This window comes from Oreochromis niloticus, linkage group LG14, assembly GCF_001858045.2.
Source record: "Oreochromis niloticus isolate F11D_XX linkage group LG14, O_niloticus_UMD_NMBU, whole genome shotgun sequence".
Taxonomy (NCBI): Eukaryota; Metazoa; Chordata; class Actinopteri; order Cichliformes; family Cichlidae; genus Oreochromis; species Oreochromis niloticus.
The window spans coordinates 28,863,804-28,873,118 of NC_031979.2; the positions used below are offsets into that span (position 1 = coordinate 28,863,804).

Sequence of the window (9,315 nt, forward strand, 5' to 3'; positions counted from 1 at the left end):
CTTCATCCAGGCAGGAGAGAAACCTCCGTGTGTTCAATCCTCTGCCGCCACCACCACCCTGTTTGTTTAACACCCCACAATGATTCAGAGATGGTAAAAGCAGATGAAAAACAAATGATTGTCCAGAGGTTTTTAGGGAAGCAAACCGCAACAGCATTCTGAGCGTTACACTTAATTTGCACCGCAGGGATTCTTTGAGCTTGTCAGCCACAAGACTATATTAATACATGCAAGCAGAGAATACAGTTAATCACTACACACTGTGAAGCATTGTGATAGCTTTGTTTTTTGGGTTGTTTTTCTTTTTGCTTGTTCAAGTTGTTGGACGGGTAATCTTCTTGTTTCTGTAATCCAGCTTTTGGAGCAGACAGAAATGCCTCCTAGTTCATTCTTGTGCTGACAGCGTCTGAGACACTGAGGAGGATTAGCTGACGCTACAAGTCTGAGGAATGTAACAATGGAGCAAAGAAAAACAGCTACTTTTACACTTGAACTCGCTTTATAATATCAGTGGGAAAATATCTTCGAATATACTGGTAGCTAACGAGATGTCCGCTGAAAAGTGGTACAATATGTCTTTGTCATTCTTTAATTAGGCTAAGTGAATGTGTTGCATGTCCAGAGTCCTAATTACATACAGAGGTAAAAGGTTGCGGTGCAGTTTGTCAGTGAGACTGGCTCTGTGCCTCGTGTCAGTGAATGACTGCACGCTGTGATCACTTACGGGAATGAGAGAGAACAAGAACTGCTGTGTGTGGGGAGGGACGGAAAGACAGAGAGAAGTATTCTTGCCTTGCAGATGAAATGGTTGGTCCTAAGTGCTGTTTAATGAGAGTCTGCCAGTCAAATAAATGAAATAATTGCTGCGCCTTAATTAAAATTATGCAGTGCTAATTTTTATGGAGGATACGTTGTTTTGGTTCGTCCCCTGCAAAATGTATTTACAATAATAGATAATCACAATGTTAATTAAATAACCCAAAATGTACTAAATGAATAGACTTGGTCTTTTATGCATCTTGCACACAATGACTAATGTCCTTTTGTTACAGTATTGCTTTTGTAAGCTTTTTATAGAAATATAATATCGAACCTCATCTATGTGTTTCTTTTTTACTAATGACAGAGAATTAACAAAAATAAATGCTTTTTAAAGCCACTAACTTTGTCAGGATTCAAAATTAGCCGACGGTTCCACAATTCCAACCGTCTACTTGGCTGATAAATATGCATGTCTGTGAAAATACCAACATAGAGGCTTTGTTAGGAGCAGATATAACCACAGATTGCACAAGTGGCAACCTCCAGGGCTCCAAAGCAAACATGGAGGTGCCAAAAACTGCAGTTTCTCCAACGGCAACTTGAAGCTTGCTCCAAAACTGGGTTGATCCCCACAGACTCCCATGTTAACATATCCAATTTCAGCAATGAATTTCTCATATTTGGAACCTTGTAGCGTTTTGGCCTCTGTAGCTCAGTTCAGCCTCCATAACAAATACAGGGCTTGATTTTTTTTGTTTGTTTTTTTAGTTTTAATAACTTAACCATTCGAATTTTAGACCAAAAGTATAGGCTGTGGCTGATTATACTTGAAGACACTACTTACTGAGTCATTGTACTGGACTTCTTATTTGCATTTGTGCTGTATTTGGGGCATTTCTAATGGAAGGATCTGAAAAATAATATGGCCATCCAAGAAATGTGTGCTCCAGCTTTATTTCGTTTCTCCTGTTACTTAGCAGTAATTAGTAGGTATGTCTATTTGTGAGTGAACTGTGCCGAGCAGTTACACTGGCAAGCCTGATTGCTGATACAGCTTCCAGAATCAAATGGGTGATGTCATAGTCACTGACACCAGAGTTTGTTGAAATGTTATTTTTATTTTAAATTGCTTTACAATCGCAGCTAATGACAGCCAAGAAAGCGCGACAAGGTCTGAAGAGAAGAGGTGTCTCCTCTCCAAGCTCATTTCAGGCATGCCTTTATCTGCACCTGATCGGGTGTAGGCAATCAGCAATTAAGCCCAGGCAAAAATTGAATAGCCTTGCACTGCCACTGCAGGCAGAGTAGAGATTGTGGAGGGATAAACTCTACCAATTTGAAACGAAATCTTTCTAACAGTAAGTTGTTATTAGCAGGAAAAATTCCAGTAAAATTTCATTTTCATATTGTTTCGTTAAAGACAGATTTTTAAAAAGTCTTGCAGGAGCAGAGGCTCTTGAAATGCAGCCTTCTGTTTTAGCCAAATTGCCAGTGTAAAGGCTTTCATTGGATCCATTTTGGTCTAGTTTGCATTTCTAAACATTTTATAGAAATCTAATGGTTAATACTATATCTAAACTCAGATATTTTTCTTTTGTACTGGTGACAGGGAAGGGAAATAAATAGAGAAGATAATTAGACTATAAATGCCTTTCAAAGCCACTGACTTTGTGATGTTTCAAAATTAGCTGACAGGTCCACCTAATCAGTGTGACACCTAGTAATATACTGACATTTCCTCTAAAGTTTGAGCTCAGATTGCAACTCTTCCCACAGCTGAACCAAACACAGTCCAAAATAATGAGCTCCAGTTTTTGGTTTCTTGGAGATTTGGTATTTGTCCTGACTTTCCTCCAGCTTCAAACGGATGCCCTGTGGTTTGTGTTTTCTTGTGTCAGATGCTGCCCAAGGTTGCTGTGAGTTTCTGTTCACCCTCTGCCTTAGAAGCTGCTGCACTGCTGACCCTCATGCAGCTTTCTGTCACAGCATGTATGAGGAAAATATTTGGGGGTCTCGCAAAAACTCTTGTTTCTTTTCTTCTCACAGGTTGTTGGTATCTCTTTCGTATAATCTCGCTGTTTCTTGTGTTGCTCAGATGATCGGAGAATCTGAAAACTCGACTCATTAGGTACCAGGGTTAGAGGAACAATTTATGGAGTGATTACTCAGACACAAAGTAATTAATCCAGTCAGTCTAACTGATAAATGCATACACGTGAGTGTATAAATTGCCCATCAGAGTTTACTCATAAAGCTATATAATCAAATATCCAATAGCCAAACAACAACAGGTTTGTTGAGCATATAATGCCCAAATCATAAGGAGAGTTTACCACATGATCTTATGTTCAGCTGTTGTACCACTTTTATACACCTGTTGATTCTTTTGACTGAGCTATTATGTTATATTATTTCATACTATATTATATTGGAAATTTATTGGCCTCCAGCTGTAATGCAGTCCAGTAAATGTCACCTTTAGCTATGACCTGAGTGACAATAACCTGACTGAATTTACACACGTGCAAAAATAAAAATGGAAGAGCTTGTAGAGATATAGTAGATGTTGTTATAGCAAGGCTGTTGTATTGAATTAAAGCCTGAATGCAGGTAATGTACTTTGAGACTACTCTGAAAAAAAGGAAAGACCAATACTCAGACCATTCCCACGAAGCTTAATACACAGCAAATCTCATGATTAGCTGTAGTGTTACAGGCTGTATACCAAGTTAAATACAAGCTTAACTTCTTTTTGAAGTTGTTGGAACAAACTTTTTTGTTTTTCTGCTCTAGGAGGCACTGCAAAACTGTAACAGACAAAGACTGAAACGAGTTGGTTCAGACCCAGTCACTCATCTGAACAGGAATGGACCAGAAATCTCTCTTTTTCTCATCTGACTACCCCTCTAAATCTTTATTTCTCTGCCTTTCTGTCTCCTCCGCCTTTCTCTCTGTCTTTCAGCTTCTCTCTGGCCTGACTCCAGATGACTCAGCGCTCCAGGCACTCAGTCTCAGGTTGTTTGAACTTCACAAAAAATAGGGAGTTATTGGACAGAGGTGGACAGCCAAAAGAAGAAAAAAAATACAACCAAGAGAAGAATGAGTGAGAGATCCCAAATATTGTCTTCGATCATGCTGTGACAAAGAACTGGATGAAGGTTTATGGTGTAGGATCTTCTAAGACAGAGGGCAAACAGTCACCTTAGGCGGCGTCTGACAGCAGAAAATACAAACCCACAGGGTTCCCATTTGAAGATGGGGGACTGTGAGGCTGAATATAATTCAGGGATTGTGAAAAAAAGAAGTTAGATGGTGGAGTCTATACCGAGTGTATTTCAAACATGCTCAGAGCTGTGTTGCAGTGTATTAGTATGTGACCTGTGAATCAAGAAACCGAATTCAGATGCAGTATTGACATTTGAAAGGCGCAACCTTTCTATCTGCTCATGAACTTGTGAGCAGAAGGAGGAGTGAGCCTCCACAACCTCAGTGAGCCTGTAGTAGCCGGCGAGGTTAAGGTTTCTGTACACTTGAAATGATTTCGTTTGCATAATGTCTCATCTGCTTAGTTCTTCATAGTGAGTCTTGGAGTTGGGACCAAATCCTAAATAAACCAGTGGAGCAGCTTTTACCTGTGAGCCATTTACAGCAAGCAGGTATTAAATTTATTTTTAATTTGTGCTTACATCTGATGAGCATAATGAAAAAACACAAGTTATCATGGTATTTAAAATGTGAAAATACATCAATTCATTTCTTAAGGATAAAAAAGTCCTTATTAATTTCAGGGCTTGTACATCACTACTGCACTGTCTGCATCTATGACAAAATCTGCTTGGGTTAGAGTTATATAAATTGTGTGATCAGAGGGTTAAGTCTCCCTGCAGATGCAGAATGCCCTACAGTTTGTTGTGAGAACACTACGCACCAACTGCTGGCTATGAATGCATTCTCCAAGCTGACTCTGAAATGGCATAATAAGAGCAACAGTTCTTTGGTGAGTTTTGGAGAAGACGGTATAAAAGATGGCTGTAGCTTCCTGGTCTGAAAAGTAAAGCCAAGGTAGAAATGCTTTAAACCCGCATTCACCAAGGGGTGATACCTGAAAGACTTTTGTTCCTACAGAAGGCTTTGGAAAAATAGAATAGTTGTGACAAAGCATTTTATTTAACTGAAAGACACATGTACTCCTGCTACTTACAACTACGTCTTTGATGCCTAAATCTTGGTAACTAAACATTTCTTCGCAATACTAATACACCAGGGACACAAAAAGGGGCAAGGAAACATCACACAAACACACATACTTTTTTGTATTTGCAGGAAGTGGTAGAAAGTGTTTCAACAATTTCTGGAGAAATCAGGAGGAAGTAACTATCTCCTCCTGTTTGTTAAGGGGGAAAAAAACCCCAAACTCTACTTATTCAAGGAATGAGCTACTCAACATCCTTATCTGTTTCTACACCCATGACTGCTGAAAGTGTAGGAAGAGAGTGACATGAATATCTGGATACATCCTAGAGCCGTCATATGCTTTTCAATGCCTGTGCACAGCACAGTGCAATGACTTTTACTGGCCGTGTTATGCAATTTCCAAATTGGTGTCCATTTAAATCGCTTGCATTAGCCAATATCAGTACCCAACGATCCAGCCACACTTTCTGCATTTAAACTACAAACACTGAAGAACAACTGTAATAATGGATAGTGTCACATTGTTCCACAAAGTCATTCACTTGTGTTTGTACACGAGTTGCAGTGTCATCCTCCAACAGAACAGAAAATGAGCTCAATAGTCTTGTACCCCTGTAATAGAGGATCATGGATAAAGTTTATCTCTGTCATCTCTGGTTTGCTTTTGCTCACTAACTTTCATAATCACCCTTGTAAAATCCTTGATCTGAGCTGTGGTGGGTGATTAAAGTCTTTGGTGCTAAAAAAATGAAGCTATTTGAGGAGCGGGGGTGTGTGACTTGTCTCCAGTGCTATTTGGGGATAATCAGGATTAGGTTAGCCCACAGAACAATATAGAAAAAGAGTCTGTAAAAATGTGACCATCCAGTCGATGTGAGACTATAACTGCAGAAGTTTCATGGCATGCATCACTGAATCCCACTTCCTTGTGGAGACATGCAGCACTGAGCTGTTATTGCCCCAGGAGTTGTAGTTATTGCATATTTATTAAACAAATAATTAACATGAATGTGTGAGTGTGTGTGTGCCTGCCACTGCGCTTTTTCATTACACTGCTGCGTCTCTGTTCCCTGGCAGCAGTCCAAGGCGGTCCAGGCACTGGGTGTTAGATGGCTGATCGAGGAGGAGGAGGAGGAGGAGGAGAAGGAGAAGGAGGTAGGCTGGATTTATTAGTCACAATTAACATCAAGCTATTGTATAAGGCTCCCGTGGACAATATCAAAGGGCCTGCTGAGCAGAGCAAGCAGTCCGGTTTCATTAAAAAGGGCCTTGGTGGTGTTGGATGGAGAGAGGGGTGACATCCGTCAGACGGCTGGGATGTCTTAAATGGGTCTTAGCCTCAAGCACCTCCTACACTCTGTTTCTCTTCAGTTTGGCTGTTGGCTGCAGGGTGTGAGGCCCCGCTGCTCTCCAATGGAGAAGCTCTGACTGCAGAGCTGCACCCAGTCATGGAGCTGCCTCATGATGGGACATGAATATGTATGCAGGTTAACTGATGTGCTTCTCTCTAATTGCAATGGGAGGAAAGGAGCCTGAAGTGCAATGCTTCATGGGAGCTGCTTCTCATCTTGGCATATAGTATACTATTCCACATAACTTAAAGGAGGGACACATTAGAGAGTCTTTCCTGTTTGCCTAGTTGTTTATTGCTGATTTTAAACGAGTTTTCTGTACTTTCTTCTTTCTGATGCCGCCAACCAATTTAGGCAGCATTGGTTTAATTTATATTTGTTGTAGCTTTTGTTGTCCTTCAATTTATGCCTCCTTGCCTCTGCCAATTAGGTTTTAACTGAATGTGATTATGAAGAATAAATGCTAACGTTCAGCTCCACTAGAGGGTGGCCCATCAGTTTACCTAAGGCAAGGCTTTCAAACTTGGGGGAGAGAAACAGAATGAAGCTAATTTTAAGGGATATGCTTTTAATTTTGAACGTTTGCATAAGCACGCTGGAGCATTTCAGATTAAAATCCCCCAAAGTGTGGGAACCATGAAATCGCTTTAATTAGGCCAACTGACAATTCACCGGCATCTCCAAGCACACTGGACCCGAAAAGGGACGAAAACAAAGCAATCACCTTTTACAGGGATTTGTAGTTTTTAAAAAAGTGACAGAAATGGGAAACAACACTGAAATTTGCATGCATTTTTACATTTTTGAGGGAACACCTTAAAATTAAAAGACCTGGAAACAGTGGACTGTTGGTAAAGCGGCTGACATATGGTGAAGGTCAGGCTGTTGATGACGGTTAGACAGAGTGGCAGCTGCCACTTTTCTGACAAAGGTCAATCTGTCAGATCACACCCTCACATCTCAGCCCTTATATACCACTGGCAATAATTGTACACAGTTATATAAATATGTATGCGCACACTGAATGTTTCAAGGGTTTGTTTTTTGATACAAATCCTCAGTTAAGGACAGCATGGTGGTGTGGTGGTTAGCATCACTGCAAGTTCCTGGGTTTGAATCCAAAATCTGGGCAGGGCCATTTTTCTGTATCTGTGTGGGTATTCCTGCTTCCTCCCACAGTCCAAAGACATGCACCTAATTAGGTTAATTGGTTATACCCTCTTGTCCTATAGAAGCTGGGATAGGCTTCCCCTTGACCCTGAATTGGAAAAGCAGAAGAAAATGGATGGCTGAATTTTCAGTTATGAAAATTAGTCTGTCCAAATGTTTGAATCATAATTACTCTTATATCTTTACTTATTCTAACTTCAACTATTAAAGTCTAATTCAAAAGCTGACAGTAACTCACTGTAATTGTTAATCAAACTGCAATTTCATCCCCCGCGTTTGTGCAAATAATGTATGACAACTTTCAAATTCAGCAATCCAAAGTTCATTTCATCTCCAAATGTTTGCAAACCACATCATTACTGCCAAAATGAAAAAAAAGGACATGGTGTTGACACATTTTTCAGTATCTCTGCGTGTCAATATGGATATCTCCCTCATAGCACGAAGACAAAAAGTGTTGCTATCAATCACAGAGGTTATTAATGTAGTGTCAACGTAGCAGGGACACTGCTGGGAGGCGTCCTGAATTAATCAGGACACCTCTTTTGGACCTTAGTGTTCCTTGTTTTTTACGTTCAGAAATTAATTGCATTATCACTCTTCACAGGAAAGCAAAATTTGGAGAATATTTTGGAAGTCTTTTCATGTTGGTTCTTCTTTTACATGACATAATGAGCTATACAGTACATAACTATTTTGCAAGTAATGGCAAAAACACAAACACTTCAATTAAAGCAGCGTGTAAAGTGGATCATTGTTATTAAAAGGACACCCTGTCCCTTAGAAGAAAGAAGAAAAAAGGTCAGTCTTGTCTTAGGCTAATAATTACAAGGTTTGCTACTTGCTGATCTGGTTAAAATGCCTGTTGAACATTGCTTTTTGAACACTCGCACATCCTGGAGCGCTCCCCTTTACTCTTTAAAAAATGTTTTTCTTTGGCTGTTATCACCCTTCTCTTCGCTCTCTTTCCTTCTGACAACAAATGGCTCTTTTGCCTCATTACAACATATATATATATATATTGTTTTTGCTGGTTTTAGCTACTAGCTAAAACAAAAGCTCTTTCCTCTTCTTTTTTCAGTTGCACAAAACCCAGCGGCAGACAGAATTGTTAACTCATTTTCATCCCATGGCACTGAATGCTGTCTTTGTGTCATAAACCATTGGCATCAAAGAGATGTGGGCAAGGTGTCCTTTGGCATCTGTGCCTTGATGCTCCAGCCCCACAAATATTAGAAAGCAAACGCTGTCTTAACACATGTGAGTCTTAACATTCAGAGGTTTCTCAGCAGTTTGTGTCCAGTTTAAAACTTTTCTTTTTCCATTTTGTTTTGTTTTCACTTTCAGCTTAGTTAGATTTTGGCACCAGAACTACTTGATTAAGTGCAGGAAAAGACATACTTAAAATATCCTCCTCGAATAATATTATCACCTGTTGCATGTTCGAAAAAAACACTTAAGACTCCCTGTGGCATTTAATATGTGCAATACAGGGATTGTAAACAAGACTTTATATTTGTCAATCTGGAAGTAAGCCCCTTTGCTTTGTGCATTTCTACCTGATGGCAGTAACTTTCACAGTATGGCAGTCTTTGATCACATGGGGGTGAGAGCAGACTGGAGCTCCAACGTGAAAGGCTTACAGAGAACCAGTCTAAACCCTGATACAGTCATTAATCTAATAGCTACTTTGATGCGCAATCAGCAATTGCTTAACATGGACACATTAAATCACTCCTGCCCATTTAGGGAATATTTAACTGTATCAAATGTTAGCTTGTCCTCTTTTTGTTGGTCACCAGTAATATGTGAATACAAAAGTATATAAGCCAGAGAT

General features: G+C 39.8%; 1 long non-coding RNA gene across 1 annotated transcript; it reads left to right on the forward strand.

Annotated features, from left to right (window-relative positions):
* The first annotated feature begins 1,581 nt into the window (after nt 1-1,581).
* Nucleotides 1,582-7,153, forward strand: LOC112842148 (uncharacterized). The gene is made up of 5 exons (XR_003213831.1): nt 1,582-2,120; nt 4,332-4,418; nt 4,650-4,759; nt 6,034-6,111; nt 6,328-7,153. It is a non-coding gene; the product is annotated as an uncharacterized LOC112842148 (long non-coding RNA).
* Nucleotides 7,154-9,315: the final 2,162 nt, after the last annotated feature.